Consider the following 26,034-nt stretch of genomic DNA (forward strand, 5'->3'; position numbering starts at 1 on the left):
TTCGCCTATATATGGCTGTTTCTAGACATTGCTAACTACTTACCAAGCCATTGTTGAAATGTCGGTGCATTAGCACCCACCCAGGCAGTCGCGATACACATTCGTAAAACCGCCATAGAAATAAAAATCAGTTCATGCCCTGCCCTACGCCGATTAGTCTCAAAAGTCCTGAGCAGGATTACACACTCAGGGGCTGATTCTGATGCGGGTTGGAAATGCTTCCCGACCGAATCGGGTTGGAAATGGTTTCCGACCCACTCGTATCGGGAGAGTTCGACCGACCAACTACGATGCATCCGGATGCTTCCAGATACGATTTGGTTGAGCACATGTTGCTAACCGCATCAGAATCAGGCCCTGGGTGGGAATGTTTTCCAACTCGCATCAGAATCAGGCCCTGGGTGGGAATGCTTTCCAACCCGCATCAGAATCAGGCCCTGGGTGGGAAAGCTTTCCTAACCGCATCAGAATCAGGCCCTGGGTGGGAATGCTTTCCAACCCGCATCAGAATCCGGCCCTGGGTAGGAATGCTTTCCAACCCGCATCAGAATCAGGCCCTGGGTGGGAATGCTTTCCAAACCGCATCAGAATCAGGCCCTGGGTGGGAATGCTTTCCAACCCGCATCAGAATCAGGCCCTGGGTGGGAATGCTTTCCAACCCGCATCAGAATCAGCCCCTATGTGTTATTTCAGTTTTTAACACTTCTGATAAAAACTTTATGATATCTTTATTACATTTCTGCAAAACCTGACATGATGCAAAAATATGAACCCTCTCTGCATTACAGAGTGCACAGCGAGGACAACATGTTCCCTTCCCTTAACCCCTTTTTGAGATTTTGTCAGGTGTATAATACAAAAAGAAACACGTTTTATTAAACTGTGCCTGTGACCTAGCAGATATCAAAACCGACTGCAATAAGTCATGAGCATAAAAAATGTCTCGTCGGACAGCCCTACCTTCACCTTTCATTTTTTGGAGGTTTGTCCATAGCTGCTTACTCTACTTTGGGTTATCCTTTCAATAATTTAAACTTTCCCAAATTTAGCCTGCTCCCGTCCTTTCCGTTCAAGAAGATCTCTCATTTGAATTTAAAAAAATCCAGCAAATTCAAAGTAAAATCTTCTTTCAGTTCTTCGAAGGATCGAAGACCAGTGGGGGAAAAGAAACAGCCAATTCTATTTACACCCGCTCACTTGCATTTTCCCATACAAGTGTCTAATTATACTTCTGGGAGTGTAAAATTAGTATTTACGGGTGTGTGGAATGATAATCTACCAATGCCACATGCTCTCAGCATGGCACTGCATTCTTTAAAAACACTCAAGATGGTCTTGAGCCGGACTTTCTTGCAGTAGCTGTCATGCAACTGATGCCACCGACAGCCACTGGTTTCTTTCCCTAATGTAAGTCCAAAGGGGGAGGGGATCTTATCCTTCTGCCCATTGTCCATCATCATTCTTTAGCTCACTCCGCCACCCCAGTGCAGACATGGCCATATGCAAATCAGTCTGACCCTGTGCCTCATGGGAACAGTCCAGCCCGAACTGCCAAGCCATGTCTTCCCTGGACTGGAAACAAGCATCCTGTGACCGGTTTCTGGCTAATCAGCCGTCATCAGCCAGGCTAGCTTGAATTCAGTGGCAAAGTGAGCACGGGAGCCACGTCTGGGCATACCCTGCCAACTTACTGCCAAAAAAGCGATACCAAAAGGGATGATGGAAGGAGTGTTGAACATTGCAAGCACTCACCCCCAGTCAACTGATCTGGGTTTAATCCAACATCATTCTTTAGCTCACTCCGCCACCCCAGTTCAGACATGGCCATATGCCCTGAAGGCATGCCAAAGGCTAGCCAGTCTGCGCCCATCATGCAAGGACGATGCCCAGTGACAGGAACCCTGGTCTTGTCCATTCCCACTACTACCTACTGCGATCCTCCGTGCCCTCAACCCCAGCCACCCTTCCACAAGCTGGTGCCTCACTGCCCCACACAACATCGAGGGAGCCTTCTCTTGCACTTCCTGCAAATTCTCATGCACCTACCCACACCCAACACTCACCGCATCCACACCAGCAGCACCCAAAACCCCACTCTCTCGTAAAGGCTGAGTCCGGCCTCCACTTGGGAGAGAGTGAAACCCCTGGTAAGGGCTGAGTCCGGCCTCCACTTGGGTGATAGTGAAACCCCTGGTAAGGGCTGAGTCCGGCCGCCACTCGGGAGAGAGTGAAACCCTTGGTAAGGGCTGAGTCCGGCCTCCACTTGGGAGAGAGTGAAACCCCTGGTAAGGGCTGAGTCCGGCCGCCACTCGGGAGAGAGTGAAACCCCTGGTAAGGGCTGAGTCCGGCCTCCACTCGGGAGAGAGTGAAACCCCTGGTAAGGGCTGAGTCCGGCCTCCACTTGGGAGAGAGTGAAACCCCTGGTAAGGGCTGAGTCCGGCCTCCACTCGGGAGAGAGTAAAACCCCTGGTAAGGGCTGAGTTGGTCGAACTTTTTAGCATTTCAAGTCTCATCATAATTTTGGTTCTAACTCGAAGGAATAGACTAAATGTAACCTGATTTCTTGCGCTACCAGTCAAGACAATTAGTAGTTGAAACAATTCCAGGGAAGGCAGCTCCACAGAGACAAACCCGTTTAGCTGAAGAATAAAGAACATGATTCATGAATATTATTGTTCAGTTCATATAACTTTCTTTCACAGCCAGATGACTTAACCAGGGGTGTTGAACTATTGAAGGAGAGGGAGAGAAATGTTTAATGAAACTCTTTAGGGAATGTATCCTTGTAGCAGTGTCTAGAATCGGGTGTAGCTAAGGTGTTAAAAGGTTAGCGTTGAACAAGTGGCTTCACCTGATCCCCTTTATCTTGCAGCTTCATTTTAAGAGAGCCAGTATAGAAACAGAAAACCTCAACAAAGCAGAATAGAAAGAGAGTTCTAAGTTCACCAAACAGGGTAAAAAAAACTAATCCTTCAAAAGCGGGGGAAGTTTTACGGGGAACTCAAAACTTAGGTTCCATCTGAATATTATGTATGCTTTCTTTTTGAAATCTCGCTCCTCGCAGTTCCTATCTCCTAAGCCCCTTTCCCTTGCCTGGCCACTCCAATACTCTGTGCTAATACAGCATTCAGAGTTGGTGGTGCCTGGGGGTGGATCTCTCAATCTTACTACAAACCCCGAGGAAGAACTGTTTGAGAGAAAGACACCACTGTCCTCCCACTGCTGAAGAAACCCCCTTAAACCCTTTAACGCTCGCCAAGCATAGGCCGATCTCCCTGCTACCATTCCCGGTTTACATCCTAGAGAAAAAGGTCAACAGACACTTTGTTGAATACCTCAAGGACCAACAGCTCCTCAAAACTACTCAGTCTGGTTTGAGAACCAAACACAGCTTGGAAACTGTCCACATCCCCGCCATGGATGACATCCGCATGACTCTGGACAGAAGAGACATGGTGATCTCATTCTCCTGGTCCTCTCTGTAGAGTTTGAGACAGTCTCCCACCCCATCCTTATCCAACGCCTCCAGGAGATCAGAATCCAACGAGACGCACTCCGATGGATCTGCTTCTTCCTGACTGGAAGAACCAAGTCAGTCAACCTGTCACCGTACACGTTGCATGCCGGTGACCTTGCCTGCTGAGTTCCACGCAGATCTTCCCAGAGCCCGACCCTCTTCAACGCATACATGATCCCTTTAGCTAGAATCACCACTCTCATAACATCAACGTCCTCTCCTATACTGAATAGTGGAAAAGGAGGGGTGCACAACGAGAAGGTAGGTAGAAGTTTATAAGTTCTGGGTGCACTCAAGGGTAGTGTTATCCGTCTGAAACACTTTGAATTATAACTTGGTTGTGTATGCGGAGCCCCGCTGATACATCCCCTGGTGAGGCACACCAATTTGGATCACACACAAGTGCTTCTTTAGTATTGTATTCTTCGTTTATTTCATTTCAGTAATTTATATTCATTTTGATCATAGATGACTTGAATATTAAACAGCATATCCAACAGTCGTTATCCATAACATTTAAACATTGGCCTCCAATGCATTTCGGGCTTGAGGGCCCTTGGTCACGGAGAGCTGAGGAGGAAGCACAGGGGGGGGCGGTAGTGAGAAACTATATCACAATAAAGAGAGTAAGGGGGTCTACTAGGGTGATAAGGTGTCTGGGCTCATTCGTTGTCTCTAGTGCACGAGGCTGTAGTGAGGGGTGGGGAATGTGAAGGGAAATTACCGTCGGTGAGTCAAACTAAAGCAAACATGTTAAAAATGGTGAAGACAAAGCGTCTTTGCATCTTACTTTAAAGTTACGCGTAGCGTCTGCAGACGTTCTCCATCGATCATCCGTTCGCTGTTCCTAACGCGTGTAGGACAGCCTGCTAAATATTTACATGAACAGTGATGACGGACTAGCGCCCGATGGTTACGGGGGCCATCTTGGAATGGTGTGTTTAAAGAAAAGATGCTAGAAAGGCAGGGGCCATCTATGAATGGTAGATGCTGAGGGAAAGTGTCAAGGGAAAAGCCACAGTGTGCTATGTATATGAGAGGGTACAATTAATAGACAATAAAGACAAACATGTGTGGTTCAGACAGGAATAGAGAGGCAGGTGAAGCAGCAACATGGTATGATACAAATGGTCCTACAGGTAGCAGCTAAATTCTGTCCGATCATTGAGCCCGTGGGGCTTAAGAGTTTGCAGAAGGTAGGTCCATTCAAGTTCTCTCTTGAGTAGCAGTTTAGAGTTGTCTATGCCTTCTTTTTTGGACACTATCTCTAGGACCAAAAATTTTAATTGGGCGATGGTGTGGCGTGCTTCCACGAAGTGACAGGCAATGTTGGATTTCTCACTTTTTAGTCTAATGTTAGACTTATGTTCGTTTAGTCTGGTTTTAATCTTTCGTTCGGTCTTCCCTATGTATAGCTTGCCACATGGGCATTTGATGGCATAAATCAGATTGGTAGAATCGCAGGTGGCATCTACGTGGAGTTTGATGTTGTGTCCTTTCATAGGATGTTGTATTTCATTGCCCCTGATTACACTGTTGCAGTGACCGCAATTCAGGCAAGGTTGAGTGCCACGGTGTCGTTTGGTTAGCTCAGTGGGTTTAGCTAGTATTTCTTTAATGTTTCGGCTCCTGGTGTGAGCGAAAATTGGCGGCTCGTTGAAGATGCCTTGGAAGTCGGGTTCATTTTGTAGTATAGGCCAATGCTTCCAGATAATTCTTTTGTATGTTGCACTGGCGGTAGAGAATTTAGACACAAGGACCATTCGTTGTTCTGTGTTCTTATGTGTCTTTGTCAGACAGTCCTGTCTTGGTGTGTTGGCGACGCGGGATTGCGCGTCTTGTAAAATGGTCTCAGGGTAGCCACGTGCTCGAAATCTGTTTGACATTTCCAACATTCTTTTGTCAACCATTGTTTCATCTGATACAATGCGCTTGACGCGCAGCATTTGGGAGTACGGAAGGTGTTTTTTCAGGGAACCTTGATGAAAGCTGGTAAAGTGGAGAGCATTATTCCGGTCTGTACTCTTTCTGTGGAGATCTGTGACGATTCCGTCAGTTGTGTTCTTGATGTGCACATCTAAGAAGGCGATGTCCGTTTCGCTAATTTGCCACGTGAGTTTGATCCGTGGGTCTTTTGTGTTAGTCTCCATGAGGAGATTGTGTAAGGATTCTTTTGTGTCTGCCCACAAAAAGAATAGGTCATCAATGTACCGTAAGAATAGTTTCGTGTGTCTTATGAAACTTGGATGAGTGTATAAATATTTAGTTTCGAAATTCTCCATGTAGGTATTGGCGTAGGACGGGGCAGCGCAGTTTCCCATAGCCATTCCTGAAAGTTGCAAAAACCATTGATTATTGACTGTGAAGTAACTATGATATAAGGTGAAAATCATTAGTTCCATGAGGAACGTTTGCATATCAGGGTGGATGGTGCTTTTGAGCAAGGCCTGTTCTATAGCTTCAATGCCTCCCGCATGGGGTATTGATGTATATAGAGAGCTCACATCGGCTGTACAAAACACTAGAGGCTCATTACTGGAAGTTTGAATGTGTGATAATTTGGTGAGAAACTCTGTTGTATCTCTGATATAACTACATGATTGGGTGACCAGTGGTTGTAGATATTTGTCGAGGAATTTGCCGATGGTTTCATGGATTGACCGTTTGGTGGATACGATTGGTCTGAATGGGGGGTCCATTAGGTTTTTATGGATTTTCGGGCACATATGGATCGTGGGACTTTTTGGATATTCCACTATCAGGTATTTCTTGGTACGTTCTTCTATGATTCCTGATTGGTATGCTTTGTTTACAATCTCTTTGAGTTGGTTGTGATACTCATTGGTAGGGTTGTAATCCAACGCCATGTACGTGTCATTATCTTGAATATGTTCCAACAGTTTGTTCGTGTACATTTCACTATCCAGTATAACCAGGGCTCCACCTTTGTCTGCTTTGGTGATTTTTATACTTGGATTATTGGCTAAAGCTTTAAGCGTGTCCCGATCCTTGTTGGTTAAGTTGTGGGTTTTTCTGGGTGCCTTGAAATTGATGTTTGCTAAGTCTTTACGGACCAGTGCTTCAAACAAGTCAATACATTTGTGACTGGTAGGTGCTTGGTAAGTGCTAGGAGGTCGTAGGCCCATGAGTTCGTCCGTTTTTTCTGTGTTAGATGAGGGTAATACGTTGTCAAAGAAATGTCTCAATCGCAATTTGCGGGTGAACTTGAAGGTACTGACCTCGAGTTCCAAAAGGTTAGTGGATGTCGTAGGAATGAATGAAGTGCCTTTTTCTAAAAGGTTCATTTGGTGTTGGTTTATTTGAGTTTTTGAAATGTTGATTACGAGACTTGTTTCTTTGGTTTCTGGTCTTTCTTGGCTACCGTGCTTCTTGTAGCCGGTGGACTTATGTCTCGCTCTTTTGATCTTGCTCCGCCTGGGTCTTCTGGAGGGTCTGGGCCGATCTCTAAAAAAGGAGAAGAGCTTGCAGTTGTTTGTTCTTCAGTGATATTGGACGAGCTTGCATTTGTGCTGGTGCTAGCCTGTTGTTTATCCGATATATTTCTGGCATTTGGGGGTCTTCTAGTTGGACGAGTAGTTGAATCGGTGTCGGATGAAGAAGTATCCGTTTGAGGATTGAATGGTCGATTACGGCGTCTTTGAGCATAAACATCAGCTCCTCAAAACTACTCAGTCTGGTTTGAGAACCAAACACAGCTTGGAAACTGTCCACATCCCCGCCATGGATGACATCCGCATGACTCTGGACAGAAGAGACATGGTGATCTCATTCTCCTGGTCCTCTCTGTAGAGTTTGAGACAGTCTCCCACCCCATCCTTATCCAACGCCTCCAGGAGATCAGAATCCAACGAGACGCACTCCGATGGATCTGCTTCTTCCTGACTGGAAGAACCAAGTCAGTCAACCTGTCACCGTACACGTTGCATGCCGGTGACCTTGCCTGCTGAGTTCCACGCAGATCTTCCCAGAGCCCGACCCTCTTCAACGCATACATGATCCCTTTAGCTAGAATCACCACTCTCATAACATCAACGTCCTCTCCTATACTGACACACAACTGTCTCTCATGGCCAAGACGCCCAGTACCCGGATGAAGTTTCATTCCTGTTCGACTGGAATTGCCCACTGGATGAAGATCAACTGTCTAAAGCACTGACAGACTTAAACCGTGATCTTCGGGAAAAGAACGTCAGCGTGGGACTCTACCTGGTGGCTAATAAAGATAGGACGAACATCTACCCTCACCACCCATGCCAAGAATCTCAGGATCGTCATAGACAGCAAACCTTGACCCGCCCGGTCAACGCAATCGCCTCCAAATGCTTCAACTCCCTCCACATCCTCTGCAAGACCTTAAAGTGGATCCTCACAGAATGCAGAAAGACCGTCACCCATAGCGAGCAGACTGGACTACGGCAACGCCCTCGATGCCGGAATCAACAAAACCCTGCTACACAAACTCCAGACCAACCAGAACACCACAGCCAGACTCGTCCTCTGAACCGTATTCTAGTGTGGGCACCGTCAAATTTAGAGATGTACAAATAACAGTTTTGTAAATTCGCCATTGTGACAGAAATGCACAGATGAAAACATTGTCACAAATGGCATTTTTGTCCTACTCATTTTCAATATTTCGTTATTTCAACAGTCAGCATATTTGGGGGAAATCTTGAGGGATGTACACATATGACCCCTTTCTGAATTTTGAGTTGTGTCTACTTTCATAAATCTGCAGCTTTCCTGGATCCCCCCGGGTTTCACAGTAGATTACACCAAAAACTGGAAGAAAGTTGAGAGCACAAAAAAAAGGCAAAATTGGCTAAAACTGTTGTAAAAATAACTGTTTTTGTCCCTACAAGCTGGGAAGATGGTAACCTTAGCACAGCAAATGTACAACGATGTCATTTATAGGAAAAAAACAGTTTTCTCTGGAGCACTTTTTCCCTATTTTTTCAAAAAATTTAAACATTTTGCTATATTTTGCCTATTTTCTGGGTCCCCTCCAGGGGAATCCAAAAACCCTGGATACCTTTACAATCCCCTGGATGTTAGACATAAGAGGGTGCCAAATTTGCCATGGGTTCCTTTTGTGAAAAAAAGTTATGTACCCTAAGCACAAACTACCCAAAATACGTTAAAAGAAAGTGCTCAGCACGTGGGGGAGGGGAGAGAGAAGGGCCAGCATTTAAGGGGTCAATGTGAGCAGTTAACAAACATTTCAGGTAGATTTTTTTTCCAGAACGAACAATTAGGGGAATTTTTCAGAAGAAAACTACTAATCCAAACAAATCTGTGGTATTTGCACATTGGATCTTTCGTAAGTTGAAAGGGTTCTTTAAACATGAAGCTCCTGGTTTGATCGGAGTCAATTACAGGGCAGAAGTTACACAACATTGTTGAAAACAGAGGCAACATTGAGCACAGGGGTGCAGTAACATTTGTTGTACATGCACATGCAGTGTATACCTTTGAAATGTTTTATTCATGGGTGAACTTTGGTCCTATAGATGCTGGTACTACGCTTTCCACTCCTACAAAGATGCAGCCGTTACGACTCAGCCCCAAGCATATCACGACTCGGTGAACCCTTTCACCCTTCCAGTTCATAAGATTGGTTTGTTGGTCACTTAGCCCCCATATACCTCAGAATGTCAGATAGGGTTCCCTAAAGAGGAGTCACCTGATACCGTGCTGGCTCGGTACACACCGTGTCCTATATAGGTGGCTCAGACAGTATGTATTGCAGAACAAAGCAGGCAGAGCGGGTCGAGTGGGACCTGTACCACAGACACAGGGTTCCATACAAGCAATCTGTCCACGGACTATAAGCGCCACTACGGGCAAAGTGCCCGTAAAAAGCAACAAAACTGCCTTCTGGATCGCTTGCAACACCAACCAGAGGAGCAGCACTGTGGCGATGAGACGTCCCCTTGGAATGGTGCCATCTTCAGAGGCGTACAACACCTGGGAAAGTATCTACACTGCTACGCAAGGCACACCCTCATTGGTGGTACTACCTGATGTACTGAGGCAAGAACAAATGAATACAAGGCTGCACCCTCCCTAGATCTAGGAATGAGATGAAGTATCAACCGTACTACCCATGGCACGCCGTCATGGGTGGTACTACCCGATGTACTAAGGCAAGAACAAATGAATACAAGGCTGCACCAGCCCTAGATCATCGAATGAGATGAGGTATCAATCGTACTACCCATGGCACGCCGTCATTGGTGGTACACCCGATGTTCTAAGGTAAGAACTAATGAGTACAAGGCTGCACCCTCCCGAGATCTAGGAATGAGATGAGGTATCAATCGTACTACCCATGGCACGCCGTCATGGGCGGTTCTACCTGATGTACTAAGGCAAGAACAGCCCGGATAGAAGAGCCCAGCTTAGACCCGGGGTCCCCAGATAGAAGAGCCAAGCTCAGCCCCAGGGCCCCGGATAGAAGAGCCCAGCTCAGCTCCAGGTGCCACCGGATAGAAGAGCCCAGCTCAGCCCCAGGACCCCCGGATAGAAGGGTCCAGCTCAGCCCCAGGGTCCCCGGATAGAAGAGCCCAGCTCAGCCCCAGGGGTCCCCCGGATAGAAGAGCCCAGCTCAGCCCCAGGACCCCCGGATAGAAGAGCCCAGCTCAGCACCAGGGGCCCCCTGATAGAAAAGCCCAGCTCAGCCCCAGGGCCCCCAGATAGAAGAGTCCAGCTCAGCCCCCGGGGCCTCCGAATAGAAGGGCCCAGATCAGCCCCAGAGGCCCCCGGATAGAAGAGTCCAGCTCAGCACCAGGGCCCCCCGGATAGAAGAGCCCAGCTCAGCGCCAGGGCCCCCCGGATAGAAGAGCCCAGCTCAGCCCCAGGGTCCCCAGATAAAAGAGCCCAGCTCAGCCCCAGGGCCCCCCGGATAGAAGGGTCCAGCTCAGCCCCAGGGGCCCCCGGATAGAAGAGCCCAGCTCAGCCCCAGGGGCACCGGATAGAAGAGCACAGCTCAGCCACAGGGGGCCCTCAGTTAGAAGAGCCCAGCTCAGACCCAGGGCCCCCAGATAGAAGAGCCGAGCTCAGCTCAGCCCCAGGGGCCCCGGGATAGAAGAGCCCAGCTCAGCCCCAGGGGCCCCGGATGAAAGAGCCCAGCTCAGCCCCAAGGCCCTCCGATAGAAGAGCCCAGCTCAGCCCCAGGGGCCCCCAGATAGAAGAGCCCAGCTCAGCCCCAGGGGCACCGGATAGAAGAGCCAAGCTCAGCCCCAGGACCCCCGGATAGAAGAGCCCAGCTCAGCCCCAGGGCCCCCGGATAGAAGAGCCCAGCTCAGCCCTCCAGGGCCCCCGGATAGAGGAGCCCAGCACAGCCCCAGAGGCCCCCAGATAGATAAGCCCAGCTCAACCCCCTGGGCCCCGGATAGAAGAGCCCAGCTCAGCCCCAGGTGCCCCCGGATAAAAGAGCCCAGCTCAGCCCCAGGACCCCGGATAGAAGAGCCGAGCTCAGCCCCAGGACCCCCGGATAGAAGAGCCGAGCTCAGCCCCAGGGCCCCGGATAGAAGAGCCCAGCTCAGCCCCAGGGGCCCCCCGGATAGAAGAGCCCAGCTCAGCCCCAGGGCCCCATATAGAGGAGTCCAGCTCAGCCCCAGGGGCCTCTGGATAGTAGGGCCCAGATCAGCCCCAGGGGCCCCCGGATAGAAGAGCCCAGCTAATCCCCAGAGGCCCCAGATAGAAGAGCCCAGCTCAGCCCCAGGGACCCCGGATAGAAGAGCCCAGCTCAGCCCCGAGGCCCCCAGATAGAAGAGCCCAGCTCAGCCCCAGGGGCCCCCAGATAGCAGGGCCCAGCTCAGCCCTCCAGGGCCCCCAGATAGAAGAGCCCAGCTCAGCCCCAGGTGCCCCGGATAGAAGATCCCAGCTCAGCCCCAGGGGCCCCCGGATAGAAAAGCCCAGCTCAGCCCCTGGGGCCCCCGGATAGAAGAGCCCAGCTCTGCCCCAGGGCCCCCTGGATAGAAAAGCCCAGCTCAGCACTGGGGCCCGAATAGAATATCCCAGCTCAGCCCCAGGGGCCCCCGGATAGAAGAGCCCAGCTCAGCCCCTGGGGCCCCGGGATAGAAGGGCCAAGCTCAGCCCCGGGGGCCCCTAGATAGAAGAGCCCAGCTCAACCCCAGCGGCCCCGGATAGAAGAGCCCAGCTCAACCTCAGGGACATGGATAGAGGAGCCCAGCTCAGCCCCAGGGGCTCCGGATAGAAGAGCCCATCTCAGCCCCAGGGGACCCGGATAGAAGAGCCCAGCTCATCCCCACGGCCCGGGATAGAAGAGCCCAGCTCAGTCCCAGAGGCCTCCTGATAGACGAGCCCAGCTCAGCCCCAGGGGGCCCCGGATAGAAGAGCACAGCTCAGCCCCAGGACCCCCGGATAGAAGAGCCCAGCTCAGCCCCAGGGCCCCCGGATAGAAGAGCCCAGCTCACCCCTCCAGGGCCCCCGGATAGAGGAGTCGAGCACAGCCCCAGAGGCCCCCAGATAGATAAGCCCAGCCCAACCCCCGGGGCCCCGGATAGAAGAGCCCAGCTCAGCCCCAGGTGCCCCCGGATAAAAGAGCCCAGCTCAGCCCCAGGACCCCCGGATAGAAGAGCCGAGCTCAGCCCCAGGGCCCCGGATAGAAGAGCCCAGCTCAGCCCCAGGGCCCCGGATAGAAGAGCCCAGCTCAGCCCCAGGCCCCCCCGGATAGAAGAGCCCAGCTCAGCCCCAGGGCCCCCATATAGAAGAGTCCAGCTCAGCCTCAGGGGCCTCTGGATAGAAGGGCCCAGATCAGCCCCAGGGGCCCCCGGATAGAAGAGCCCAGCTCATCCCCAGAGGCCCCAGATAGAAGAGCCCAGCTCAGTCCCAGGGACCCCGGATAGAAGAGCCCAGCTCAGCCCCATGCCCCTGGATAGAAGAGCCCAGCTCAGCCCCAGGGGCCCCCAGATAGCAGAGCCCAGCTCAGCCCTCCAGGGCCCCCAGATAGAAGAGCCCAGCTCAGCCCCAGGGGCCCCGGATAGAAGAGCCCAGCTCAGCCCCAGGGCGCCCTGGATATAAGAGCCCAGCTCAGCCCAGGGGCCCCCAAATAGAAGATCCCAGCTCAGCCCCAGGGGCCCCCAGATAGAAGAGCCCAGCTCAGCCCCTGGGGCCCCCGGATAGAAGAGCCCAGCTCAGCCCCAGGGCCCTCGGATAGAAGAGCCCAGCTCAGCCCCAGGGGCTCCAGGTAGAAGAGCCCAGCTCAGCCCCAGGGTCCCCGGATAGAAGAGCCTAGCTCAGCCCCCCAGGGGTCCCCTGGATAGAAGGGCCCTGCTCAGCCCCCCCAGGGGCCCCCGGATAGAAGAGCGCAGCTCAGCCCCAGGGGCCCTGGATAGAAGAGCCCAGTTTGGCCTCAGGGCCCCCTGATAGAAGAGCCCAGCTCAACCATAGGGGCCCCCGGATAGAAGAGCCCAGCTCAGCCCCAGGGGCCCCGGATAGAAGAGCCCAGCTCAGCCCCAGGGGCCCCCGGATAGAAGAGACCAGCTGAGCCCCAGCGGCCCCCGGATAGAAGAACCCAGCTCATCCCCAGAGGCCTCAGATAGAAGAGCCCAGCTCAGCCCCAGGGGCCCCGGATAGAAGAGCCCAGCTCATCCCCAGGGCCCCGGATAGAAGAGCCCAGCTCATCCCCAGAGGCCCCAGATAGAAGAGCCCAGCTCAATCCCAGGTGCCCCCAGATAGCAGAGCCCAACTCAGCCCCAGGGGCCCCGGGATAGAAGAGCCCAACTCAGCCCCAGGGGCCCCGGGATAGAAGAGCCCAGCTCACCCCCAGGGGCCCCGGATAGAAGAGCCCAGCTCAACTCAGGGGCCCTGGATAGAAGAGCCCAGCTCAGCCCCAGGGGCTCCGGATAGAAGAGCCCATCTCAGCCCCAGGGGCCCCTGAATAGAAGAGCCCAACTCACCCCCAGGGGCCCCGGATAGAAGAGCCCAGCTCAACCCCAGGGGCCCAGATAGAAGAGCCCTGCTCAGCCCCCCAGGTGCCCCCGGATAGAAGAGCCCAGCTCAGCCCGGCTCCTGCAGAGATTCCCTCCAGGTTTATTCAGTCTATTTCTACAAACACAGCAGAAGGTGCTGACAATCTCCTACCTGAGCAGAGACCCGTGCAGACGTGTCCAGGCTCTCTACCCCTCCTGGGGGGCCGTGGGGGGGGGGCAGATCTGGAGTCTGAGGGGGGCAGATCTGGGGTCTGAGGGGGGAACAGGGACTGATCTGGGGTCTGAAGGGGGCAGATCTGGGGTCTGAGGGGGGCGGCAGGGACAGGTCTGGTATTTGAGGGGGGTCTGTAGATGAAGGTCGCTGCACAGACAGACAGGGCTCTTGCCTCCTCTGCAGCAGGCTGAACACATAAAGAGAGGCAGGAAGTGATGTCAGAATTTGCTGCTGGTGCTGTCTCTGCCGCCGCTGACCCGGAAAAGGAAACCCTTCTCCCTTTCATCACATGTTCAGCTCAGTGTATTCATCAGCAGGCGAGGAGCGCCCTCTGGTGGCTGCTGACGGAACCGCCGCCTCCAGGCTCCAGCAGGGAAACAAGCATTGGCGCCTGCAAAGACACGAACATGGGTGTTCTGGGAAACAAGCATTGGCTCCTGCAAAGACACAGACATAGGTGTTATGGGAAACAAGCATTGGCTCCTATAAAGACACAGACATGGGTGTTATGGGAAACAAGCATTGGCTCCTGCAAAGACACAGACATGGGTGTTATGGGAAACAAGCATTGGCTCCTGTAAAGACACAGACATGGGTGTTATGGGAAATAAGCATTGGCTCCTGTAAAGACACAGACGTGGGTGTTATGGGAAACAAGCATTGGCTCCTGTAAAGACGTGGTTGTTATGGGAAACAAGCATTGGCTCCTGTAAAGACACAGACATGGGTGTTATGGTAAACAAGCATTGGCTCCTATAAAGACACAGACATGGGTGTTATGGGAAACAAGCATTGGCTCCTGTAAACACACAGACATGGATGTTATCGGAAACAAGCATTGGAGCCTGTTAAGACACAGACATGGGTGTTAGGCGAAACAATCATTGGCACCTGTAAAGACTCAGGCATGGGTGTTATGGGAAACAAGCATTGGCTCCTGTAAAGACGTGGGTGTTATGGGAAATAAGCATTGGCTCCTGTAAAAACACAGACATGGGTGTTATGGGAAACAAGCATTGGCTCCTGTAAAGATACAGACATGGGTGTTATGGTAAACAAGCATTGGCTCCTATAAAGACACAGACATGGGTGTTATGGGAAACAAGCATTGAGAAACTGCTTGACAGGCCTCCTATATCGCACGCCCAAGGTCTGTATACACACACACACAATCCCTGCAACAGGCACACAACCTCTGTAGCGGATAATACCATCTTCGATCTCGGTGGCTGACCAGGCTGTCCATCTCGAAGAATGGCTATTATCCGCCTGCGACAAAGTTGCCCCTTACAAAACTATTAAAACCAAGCGCCCTCATGACGCTCAGCGGTGGTTTTCCGATCAGCTTAAGGTGGATAAACTTGCTCTCCGGCAGGCAGAGCGCCGCTGGAGGCGCAATTATGACCCCCAGCTAAGACTTGTTTATGCTGAATCTCTGAACACCTACAAAAAATCCATCCTATCAGCTAAAACAGCCTACTTCTCCCAAAAAATACTGGACTCCAATACTAAAGCAAAAGATATTTTCGCCATTGTTAACGAGCTTTTCCTGCCTGATAGGGTCACGCCTCAACCCCAACCGACCCAAATTTTGTGCGATTCCCTTAACTCTTACTTTGAGGACAAAATTACTATCATTAAAAATAACATCCCTTCCCCTTCATCCCCTTTTCCTCCCCCCCTTCCTTCTATGAACCCTAGCCGATTTGTGGAGTTCCCTCCAATCTCTCCAAAAGAATTTTCTTCGTTACTCCACAAAGTTAGCTCAGGTTCCCCTAATGACTGCTGCCCCCCTCAGATTCTTAGGGAGGCCTTTCTGGCATGCCCTGACCCCCCCATTGGCTCTGCTCAATAACTCTCTAGCCACTGGGGTGGTCCCGCGCTCCTTCAAACAGGCAGCTGTAATACCTATCCTTAAAAAAACCAATGCCGATCCCACTACCTTAAGTAATTACCGACCTATTTCCCTCCTTCCCTATCTTGGAAAAATCCTGGAGACCTATGTTACCCGCTGTCTGAGCACCTTTATTGAGGATTCCTCCTTCCTGGATGCCCAACAAGCTGGCTTCAGACCCCTCCACTCCACCGAGGCGGTCATAGTGGCCGTCATGGATGCCCTTAGGAAGGGTGCCGATAATAACACCTCACAGGCCCTTGTCCTTTTGGACCTGTCGGCGGCCTTTGACACGGTCGATCATACAATTTTGATCGACCGTGTCAACAATGCCGGCATCCAGGGGGTGGCCCTCGATTGGCTCAGATCCTTCCTGGACCACCGGACTCAAGCGGTGCACCTGTCTACTTTCTCTGCATCCTACTCGTCTTTATCCTGCGGGGTACCTCAGGGCTCCGCGCTATCACCTTTATTGTTTAACTTGTATTTACAGCCCCTTTTAGCTTCTCTCCGCAATACCCCGGTCACTATTTTCAACTATGCGGACGATCTTCAGTTAATTTTTCCCATAGATTCACTTCCCTCCTCCCGCTTTAATTTTCAGTCTACCATGATTGGCATTGCAGAGTGGATGTTTCATAGCCAACTGAAACTGAACCCCACAAAAACAGAGCTTGTACTGGTGGGGGGTCCTACTAATCCATGGAATTCCACTTTCTGGCCTTCATCACTGGGGGCGCCACCTAGTCCTGTTAGCACTGTGAAGAGTCTGGGGGTGGTCATCTCTGGTGACCTCTCTATGAGGCCACAAATCAACGCAGTCACCTCATCCTGCTTTTTTCACCTAAGGAGGATCCGTAAGATCAGTAGGTTCCTCACCAGAGATGCCCTGATTCTTGTCATACTAGCTCTTATTACCTCCAGACTCGACTATGCTAACACTATGTATGTCGGGATTCCAGCATTTCATCTACACAGGCTACAACTGGTGCAGAATCAGGCAGCTCGCCTGATCTTCCACCAGCCGAAACATCAGCATGTCACTCCCCTTCTGCGCAGCCTCCATTGGCTCCCTGTTGCCAAACGCTGCATCTTCAAGCTTGGATGCACTATCTTCAAAGCCTTATCAGATCGAGCCCCTGTCTTTATTTCCTCTTGTCTGACACGTTATGTCCCCCACAGAGATCTCCGCTCAGCATCACTTAATCTACTTCCCAAAACCAGACGGAAAAAGCATGGAGGTCTAAGCTTCTCTGTCATGGCCCCCACCACTTGGAACTCCCTTCCAACTGCACTTCGTCACTGTCCCAGCTATGATTGTTTTCGCAGGCTGTTAAAAACCCTCCTGTTTCAGTCAGCATTTGAGTAAATCCTCCGCCCAAGCTCTTCGTCTTTGTCAGGAGCGCCATGAAACCGCTTGGTGAACGTGCGCGGTAAAAATGCTTTTAACAATAACAATAAGCAACCTATGGCACAAGAAACTATTGCAATGACTGAAGCTTCTGCCTAGTCTGAGAGATGGAAACAGGACAAAGGGATAAAAGGGGTGCGGGGGAGCACAGGCAGCCTTGACGTCAACTGCCTGGGGACATGCTTCGAACATTGGGGCAGGGTGGCCGAATCAATAAATTAACAGCGAGAACAAAGCACAGGGTGTGTACAGTTTCCTCACAGTGCAATAAGATTTAGAGCAGTGTGCACAGACACCTCACAGTGCAGGAAACTGCAATGCAGTGGCACAGACTTCTCGCAGTATAGTAGGTTGCAGTGCAATGCAGATTTATCATAGTGCAGTAGAGAGCAATCCAGTGTGCACACATTCCTCATAGTGCAGAAGAATACAGAGCAGCGCAGTGTGTACAGGCTCCTCACCGTACAGTAAGATTCAGTGCAGTGCACAGATCCCCTCTGATGCCCACAAACACCCCCAGGGCCAGAAGGAAAGCCCCCCAGGGCCCCGGATAGAAGAGCCCTGCTCAGCCCCAGGGGCCCCGGATAGAAGAGCCCAGCTCAGCCCCAGGGCCCCCAGATAGAAGAGCCCAGCTCGGCCCCAGGGGGCCCCCCGGATAGAAGAGCCCAGCTCAGCCGGCTCCTGCAGAGATTCCCTCCAGGATTATTCAGTCTATTTCTACAAACACAGCAGAAGGTGCTGACAATCTCCTACCTGAGCAGAGACCTGTGCAGACGTGTCCAGGCTCCCTCCCCCCCCCTGGGGCTGGGGGAGGGCGGGGCAGATCTGGGAGGGTGGTGAGGGGGAACAGGTGCAGATTTGGGGTCTGAGGGGGGTCAGATCTGGGGTCTGTGAGGGTCTGAAGATGAAGGAACCAGACAGGGCTCCTTCCTCCTCTGCAGCAGGCTACACTCACCAGGAGAGGTCGGAAGTGAGGTCAACATCCGCTGCTGGTGCTGTCTCTGCCGCCGCTGACCCGGAAGAGGAAACCCCTCTCCATTCATACAATGTGCAGCTCAGTGGGTTTCATCAGCAGGCGAGGAGCGCCCTCTGGTGTCCGCTGACAGAACCGCCGCCTCCAGGCTCCAGCAGTAAATACATTTCAGATGAACAAGCACTTATACCTGTAAAGACCTGGGATTTCAGATGTCACAGACGTGAATGTTTTTAAGGGTCAAACCGTTCAAGTACAGGGCCTCACACTTGGTTGCTGCTGTGTAAAAGTATTTATAGCTTCTCTTCAGATGAGCATCTTGCAAACACTTATGTAAATGACTGAAGAGTATTTACAGAAAGGTAACAACTGGAAGTGACAGTCTGTATTTCAATGAATATATCTGTATTTCAATGAATATATCTGTATTTAAATGAATATATGAGTATATCGGTCAGTTTTGCAATTAAACTGGACAGCTTATTTATTTATTTAAATAATTTATTTGCATATTTTTCAAATCCACAGCATGGTACATAGGAAAGTAAACAGAGGAAAATACCATGGAGTTTTAAACACCAGATAAGTGACAATGCGGCATAGGTCCTGTGCAAAAGCAACAATTAAAGGAACAGCTTATTTCTAATTTTCCTGTGTCTGTGGATTGCTCCTTATATTTGATACGGTCTTACTCCTTATATTTGATACGGTTTTATATCCTAGAACAAGACTGAAATGTAGGCCCCAATTAGGTTTTGAGTTTCTGATTTAAGAGGCCAACTGTCTCCTAAAATATTAAGATAGCGGCCTCTTCCAGGCTTTGTTGTTTTTATAGTAACCACCTCCATCTTTCAACAGAGATTCAATCACACAAAAATAAAGCGATATGTCTTTGAAACAATTAACTCCTAAGATCATAGAGCAATAAATAATGATCCAAAGATTTCTCACAGCGTGCATTGAATCATAAAAATGTGTGGGTGTTTCTCGTCTGAAGAACAGGGGAGGGTCATTTCACTACTCGAAAATATTGTTCTCCTTCACATAGGCCCCTATATCATAGTACGCTCACCATCAATGCACCGTTTATTAGTGAGTGCATCAACTCATTGCAGCATTGTCTTGCAAGATGCCTTGGGTGACACAACAATGACATTAGTTCAGACGTGCATACATCAGAGCACTCAAGCCTCACTCATCACGAGTGACACTCACACATTTAGAGGTTGTGCTGAAGTCTGACTCAAACCTGGCCCATTCTTCAAAACTATGGAGATGAACTAGAACTTCACACATGACATCTGCTGTGTGCTGAGTAGCATCGCCCTAACTTTCTGCACAGAGCAGACTCCCCGTCCACATTTTGGTGGCAAAATCTTTCTCATATTTCACCTTGAGCACTGCACATGTTACAGTTCAATACAATGCTGATGTGAATGTCTATTTTAGTGAGACTTAGTTGTTACTTGTATCACTTTACATGTGTTCTCATCATATCTATAAATTCAGTAATGTCTCTTCCTATTACATAGTCAAAGTCAAATGTTAAGTGACATCACTCCCTGTAAGGTCATCAGTATGCTAATTAGTTTTCAAAAACTTGAGAGGCCTTTTTTAAATATCTCAATTCTTTATTGATTTTCCATATACAATCAACAGGTATGAAAGATCATCTATGAAGCAGAGTCCAAGATACTGTGTAAATTGGAACTTGTTAGAATGCATTCAGAACAGGAAAAAATAGCATAACCCTTCGAAATAGAGGTGATACGGCCCAGAAGATCCCGCAGATGATTAGGGAAGGAGGACGAGGGGGAACACGAGGGGAAGGGACATGGGAACAGGAGTGAAAAGTCAGGGAGCCAGGCCTCCTGGCAGCCCCTCAAGAAGCCAACTCCCACCCCCAAAGTAATCAAGGGGCAGGCACAGAGGACGGAACCAGGCCGATTGGTGTCAGCGTATACTGCTACCGATGTAGGAAGTGTCCCCAAACTTCTGCAGTTGGTCTTTCAGCTTACACATAGGTCTTTTGTAAGTGGCCATGCTGTGCATGTCAAAGAGCCATGTACTATGAGACGGTAGTGTGGTGGATGACCAATGGTGTAAAATTCCACCTTTGCCTCTACGAAGGCCGTAGCCAGCCAACTCTTACCATGGTGGGTTAAATCTGGGAATATTGACATTTTGTGAAGCAAGGTCAGACGGGTCATTAATTGTGGTGTCACCCCTAGATTGGTCATCAAGGTATCCCAAACTGAGCCCCAGTAGCACAAAAGTACTATACAGTCCCACAGGAAATGCAAAATGTCACAGACCAGTGAACCACACATTCAGCACCTCCAGGACTTGGAATCCTCTGCCATATGTGCTTTATAGACCCACTCCGGCGTCCAGTGCCAGTGGTGTAGGAACTTGAAATAACTGAATTTCAACCTTTTTGATTCAGTCCTTGGTGCAATTATATTGCACCAATCGGACTCTTAGATCTAACAATAAACAACTTCTTGCAGTCCCTAGGATTAAACAGTCACGGACGGGAGGTCGACGGTTCCCCTACAACGCGGCCAAGTTTTGGAACCAGCTTCCGGACCATATTCGTCTTAAACATAACTATCTTAGGTTCAGGAAGCAGTTGAAGACGTTTCTCTTTCCTTGAGCAGTGGTGAATGATAAGGTGTCACAAGAAGCGCTGGGATGCCCTTGGGTAGCCATGCGTTAAACAAGTGCGTATTCATTCATTCAACCTGACCTCCTGGAGGGAACTGCCATGGTCTTTCCAAAGTTCATGGGAGTCCTCCTCAGAGAGTGAGAGGCACAGCCTCTGCTCCAACAAACACCATAAATTGTGGATGGTGACACTCGAAAAAAGGCTGTCTGCAGCGGTGTAACAAAGTAGGATCTGCTTCTATGGCTCCCTTCCCTTTTTGCCCGGTGTTGTACTGTTTCTGACTAGTCTGGCTGGGATCCTGCTAACCAGTACCCTAGCCTCTATTCTTTCTTCCCTAAATTGGCTGTGGCAAATACCGTTGTACATTCCTGTTTGGTTACTGGTGCACCCTTGTAAGCCCCTTGTATATGGTACTGAAGTACCTGGGGCATAGGTGCACCTGGGTTCCTCCCTGGGCTGAAGCATGTATTATGCCACCCATGAGTGTCCCTCTAAATCCTGACTACAAGCCTGCCATTGCAGACTGTGTGAGTTGGTGTTTGCACCTTTCACTAGAGATATAAGCTCCTTATATCTCTCTCCACTGCACTTAGATCCTATAAGTCACCACTCTGGCAGGCCTTTTCAGCCCCATAGGCAGGGTGCTCGGTTTTAAGTGTGAGGGTGCCCCTGCATGAGCGGGACACCCCTACAAACCCTGGAGTCCATTCTCCAGGCTTTGTAAGTGGAAAGCCATCCTGAAATAGAGAGGCCAAGAGTCATCACGCGATGACCATCTCGAAACTGACTGGAACGAACCTGGGAATGTTTGGTATCAAACCTGTGGAATCATACAACAACACCATATCCGGTGTTGAAGGTATGATTCCAATCACAGGAGAGCTCATCCGGGGAACCCTCCCTGCTCCCGGGACCGACGTTACAGAGCCTAACCGCAACCTAGGTCTGCTGTCGATGCCAGACATAATTCTGCCCTCCTGCTGCTGGGCAATGGCCGAGCAGGGGAAGGTAGGACAATAGGTTTCCTGTCACAGGGAGGTCGCTCCCCACACTGCAACAGCACCACCTGTCTGCCCGTGTCTCCCAGCTCACTGATGTTGCCTCGGACACGAGTTCAAGGCCCTCCTCCACCCGCAGGCTACCACCTGTGCCTCATCCCTGATGGCCAGTGGAAGGTTGCTTTGTGTAATTGTATTGCTTGTTGTATTGTTTATTTTGTTTTATTCATTCCCCCTGTTGCCTCTTGCGCTACTTCTGTGCCCTGTGCCCTTCTGTCTTCTCACCCTTCCTCCTGTGGTTTCCCAGCCACTGCGTCCCCTGCGGCCCTGCCCCCCGCTCGCTACACTTCGCCTTAGTGTATTTTGTATTGCATTTTGTTGGATTGTTAGTTGTTCTCCTTTCATTCCTCCTTTTCCTCTTGTGCCATTTCTGTGCCCTTTTTGCCTTCTGTACCCTCGCCGTTCCCCGTTTTCCCGCCGCTGCGCCACCTGCGGCTCCAACCCCCCGCTTGCCCATTCATGCGCCCCCACCTCCCAGATGCCCCTCCCTCCCATCTTCCCTTCTTATGGCTGCTGCTGCACGGTGAGGAGAACGACCCTTGAACCTTGCACAGGCAGGTGCCTCCCCACGCCACAACAGCACCACCTGTCTGCCCGTGTCTCCCAGCTCGCTGCAGCTGTCTTGGACGCGAGTTCGGGCCCTCCTCCACCTGCAGGCTACCACCTGCGCCCCATCCCTGGTGACCAGTGGTAGGTTACTTTGTGTAATTGTATTGCTTGTTGAATTGTTTATTTTGTTTGTTTCATTCCCCCTGTTGCCTCTTGCGCTACTTCTTTGCCCAGTGCCCTTCTGCCTTCTCGCAGTGTATTTTGTATTGCATTTTGTTGGATTGTTAGTTGTTTTCCTTCCCATTCCTCCTTTTCCTCTTGTGCTATTTCTGTGCCCTTTCTGCCTTCTGTACCCTCGCCGTTCCTCCCCCGTTTTCCCGCCGCTGCGCCCCCGCCCCCTCGCTCGCCCATTCGTCTGCCCCCACCACCCAGCGGCTCCTCCCTTCCACCTCCCCTTCTTATGGCGTCTCCCCCTGGACCCTGTGAACGCTACGACGCCCGTCTCCGCTACTAAATCAGCTCCCTCCACGCACTCAACGCTGAACGATCATGCACCTGCTGCCTGGCTGCCCCGAAACGCACCCAAGGACACTTCTCCTGCCGGAACTGCAGCTTCACCAGCATCCGGCCCGCCAACCCTCCTACCACGAAAGAACCCAACTACCTTAGATGTATTCATCTCAACACTCGCAACACTAGAAAGCATGTTAAGACTCACTTACCAGCTGGTATGAGATGAAAACTGTGGATCAATGTTTTGTCCACGGGGCAAAGTAACATAATTAGGAAAATTAGTTAAATTAGGATTGCTATATAAGATACAGTGCCAAAGTTCATAATGCCATCTTTGATGTAATCTTTCCTAGTTTTTCAGTGCAGGGCAGTAGAAAAACGAATTTGCAGGAAGTCGCGCTGAGTGTGGCACTTCTTTACGATCCAATAGGGATTCTATAAGGACAGTATCCACTTGTCCTAGCTCAAATTTACATTTTGTTACAATCAGTCAGGGAACTTAGAGTCAAAGAACTTAAAGTATAAGTAAAAGATTCATATATTCATTTTAAATGTAAATGCTCCACATTCGATTTCTGAAGAACGAATAAATCGCTTCTGGTTAACGAAACACGGCAGAGAACATAGACGGGATGCAGCTGACAGCCGCAGCGTGTACGGTCAGTGTTCAAAGGCCTCATTGAAGATGGCCGATCAGTTGGGTGGCGGTTTAGCTGCCGTCTGCTGTATGGTACAAGTGGGATTATACGAAGTATGCATCTAAGACTACCTAAGGTTACAGTCCTGTTTTTCTATCACAAACTTACTTCAAATGTTTTGTTTGATTTAAGCTATTCCTGTAACTGTTCAAAACGAAGAGATTGATCTTGAGAACAGAATTTGTCACAAGGGTAGGCTGAGGATTAAGAAAAACAACAAATCTCCTGGTTTTATAGCTGCCATCTTGTTTTTTAATGGATGTCACTGTCTGTGATGGTGAGACCAGGACTGTTCTTATCATGGAAATGCCACTGAGTGCAAGCTGCCCAGACCTTGAATAGAGAGTTCTCAACCACAATATTTTGGCAAAGAGGTGAAGCCACGAATAAATGAGTAAGGTTTGTGGCTGGCCAAATCAGTGAACACCTTGTTGGGGGGGTGGGATTCACAAGGATTTTTTTAAAGCACTCGCAACTTTAACAGAGCCAGTTTCCAAGCACTCAAAGTGTTCACCAATAAGAGACTAAGGGCCAAATGTAGGTAGCTAAATACCGGTCGGTAATGGCCAAAAATCGGTGAATTTTCCGTTACAAACCGGTATTTAGCCCTTTCCAATGTAGGAGGCTGTAAATACAGATTCGGTAATTTACAGATTTGTTATTTTAAGGAATCAGTAAAATACTGATTCCTTATTTTAAGGAATCAGTTAATTACCGAATCCTTAAAACCTATGTAGGTAGCACTTAAGTGAGTGCATTTTTGCTTTAAGGATTCTCTATTTACCACCAACAACTTGGTGGTAAATACCGAATACCTTTAAAAAGTAATTATTTGCTTTTTTCAAAGTGCCATGTGGCAGACATACATGCCCTTAGGTCATGTATGTGCGCCACATGTGCACACATGCACGATTCAGGGGTGTAACAGGGTGTCAATGTGACACCCTGCCACCCTTGAATATCCTCCCGCTATTACCGACTCGGTATTTACCGAATCGGTAATAGTGAATGGCTTCCTATTCATTCCAGAGCCATAGGAATAAATGGGAAGGTATTTCTCATTACCAAATCGGTATTACTGATTCGGTAATAAGGAATATTACCGAATCGGTAAATTTTACCTATTTTTTACCTACATCATATTTACCGGTTCTCAAATACCGAATCGGTAAAATTCGGTATTTAAGAATCAGTAAATTGAGATTACCTACATCGGGCCCTAAAGGTATAATAAGGAGATAGCGGTACCTAAGATTTTATTTCATACCAATCAAGTTACTTCCTGTGTAGACTTGGCTCACCAAATGCAGAAATAGCAGGCAGAAAAGGCTCACTTTAAGGTCCAGTACTGTCTAATCTATGTTTCTTCTAAACACTAGGGGATTCAACAAACTTTATTCGGTTTTATAAATGGAAAAAAACATAAAAGTCATAGATAGGATGCTTTTTTGCAGCATGCTGCTGGTGTTCTGGACAAGGAGATTGAACTGGCTATTAGACAATTATCTTGCTCACCTTTCCACCATTCTCTAGGGGTTTCTTCTATTGCTCCATATGCTGGTTCCCATACTCAGTCCCCTCAAGTAGGCTTGGTGGACATACCTCAAGATATGCCTCAAGACCAGGCTGGGGGTATCGTCCCCTTACACCAGTTGTTGTCACAGGGGTCGGTGCCCAGTCGCCAATTTTTAGGTCAGCCCCTGACATGACCCCTGGCAATGGGTGGGGCCCAGGAGGCGCTAAGAGGAAGCGCCCCTCAGTTGGGGGCCCTTGTAAACGCAACAAGAACATTGGATCGTAGTCATCTTCAGCAGTCCACTGGACTGACCCTCAGCGCCGTCCAGCCAACCGGAGGGGGGCGGGGGTCACCCAGAACCCAGTATCTTTTCAGTGTCTGCAATCTCAGGGTTTCAAAGTGGGCGGATTGTACAGTTCCGATGATAGGTAGGAAGGGCTGAATGCCATGCCCCCCGGGGACTAGAATAACTATTATCCTAGATTGGGCTCTGTTCATCTCCTATCAGAGTCCACTACGCTTGTTGTCGTGTGATTACCATGCCTCAACCCTGGGACCAAGGAAGACTTTTACCAGCTGAACAATAAGGTAGTGCACTGGCTCAATTCCAACATTGCCCCTGGGCTTAGGGTGGAAAACCAACATTTTCATGGTGCGCCGGACACAGTGGGTTGGTAGCGCCAAGAAATCCTGGCTGGGGGACTGTATTATCATTAATTTTAACAATCCAGTCATGGTAAACCGAATCTTAAGCCTGGTTGCCCAGTCTAACTACAGGTGTTGGAACTCAGCAATCTTAACACTTCTACAGACCCAATTATGACCAACTACGGTCCCAGAACGAGCGGCTCCAAGAGGTGGGCCATAGGGGTTGTGCAGAGGGGATGTGATAGGGGTAAGCACAGCAAATAGGTTTATTCCTCTGAGCTCATTGGAAGATTGCGATTGACGATGTGTGGGTTTCTCGGGCCCTGTGGCACCCGTATCCCAGGGTAATGTATCGCCCCCAGAACAGGTATCGAGTGTGAATGGAGGGTGTAAAT

The 26,034-nt window shown here is 49.9% G+C and overlaps 1 protein-coding gene across 1 annotated transcript in view; it reads right to left on the reverse strand.

Annotated features, from left to right (window-relative positions):
• Positions 1-13,723, reverse strand: part of LOC144767651 (uncharacterized) — a 44,652-nt gene extending 30,929 nt beyond the window's left edge. Inside the window, exon 1 of the mRNA XM_078651052.1 lies at positions 13,649-13,723. The gene's annotated coding sequence lies outside the window, so the exon portion shown is untranslated. The remainder of the gene's footprint in view (positions 1-13,648) is intronic.
• Positions 13,724-26,034: the final 12,311 nt, after the last annotated feature.

The sequence above is a fragment of the Lissotriton helveticus genome, chromosome 1_1 (genome assembly GCF_964261635.1).
Source record: "Lissotriton helveticus chromosome 1_1, aLisHel1.1, whole genome shotgun sequence".
NCBI lineage: Eukaryota > Metazoa > Chordata > Amphibia > Caudata > Salamandridae > Lissotriton > Lissotriton helveticus.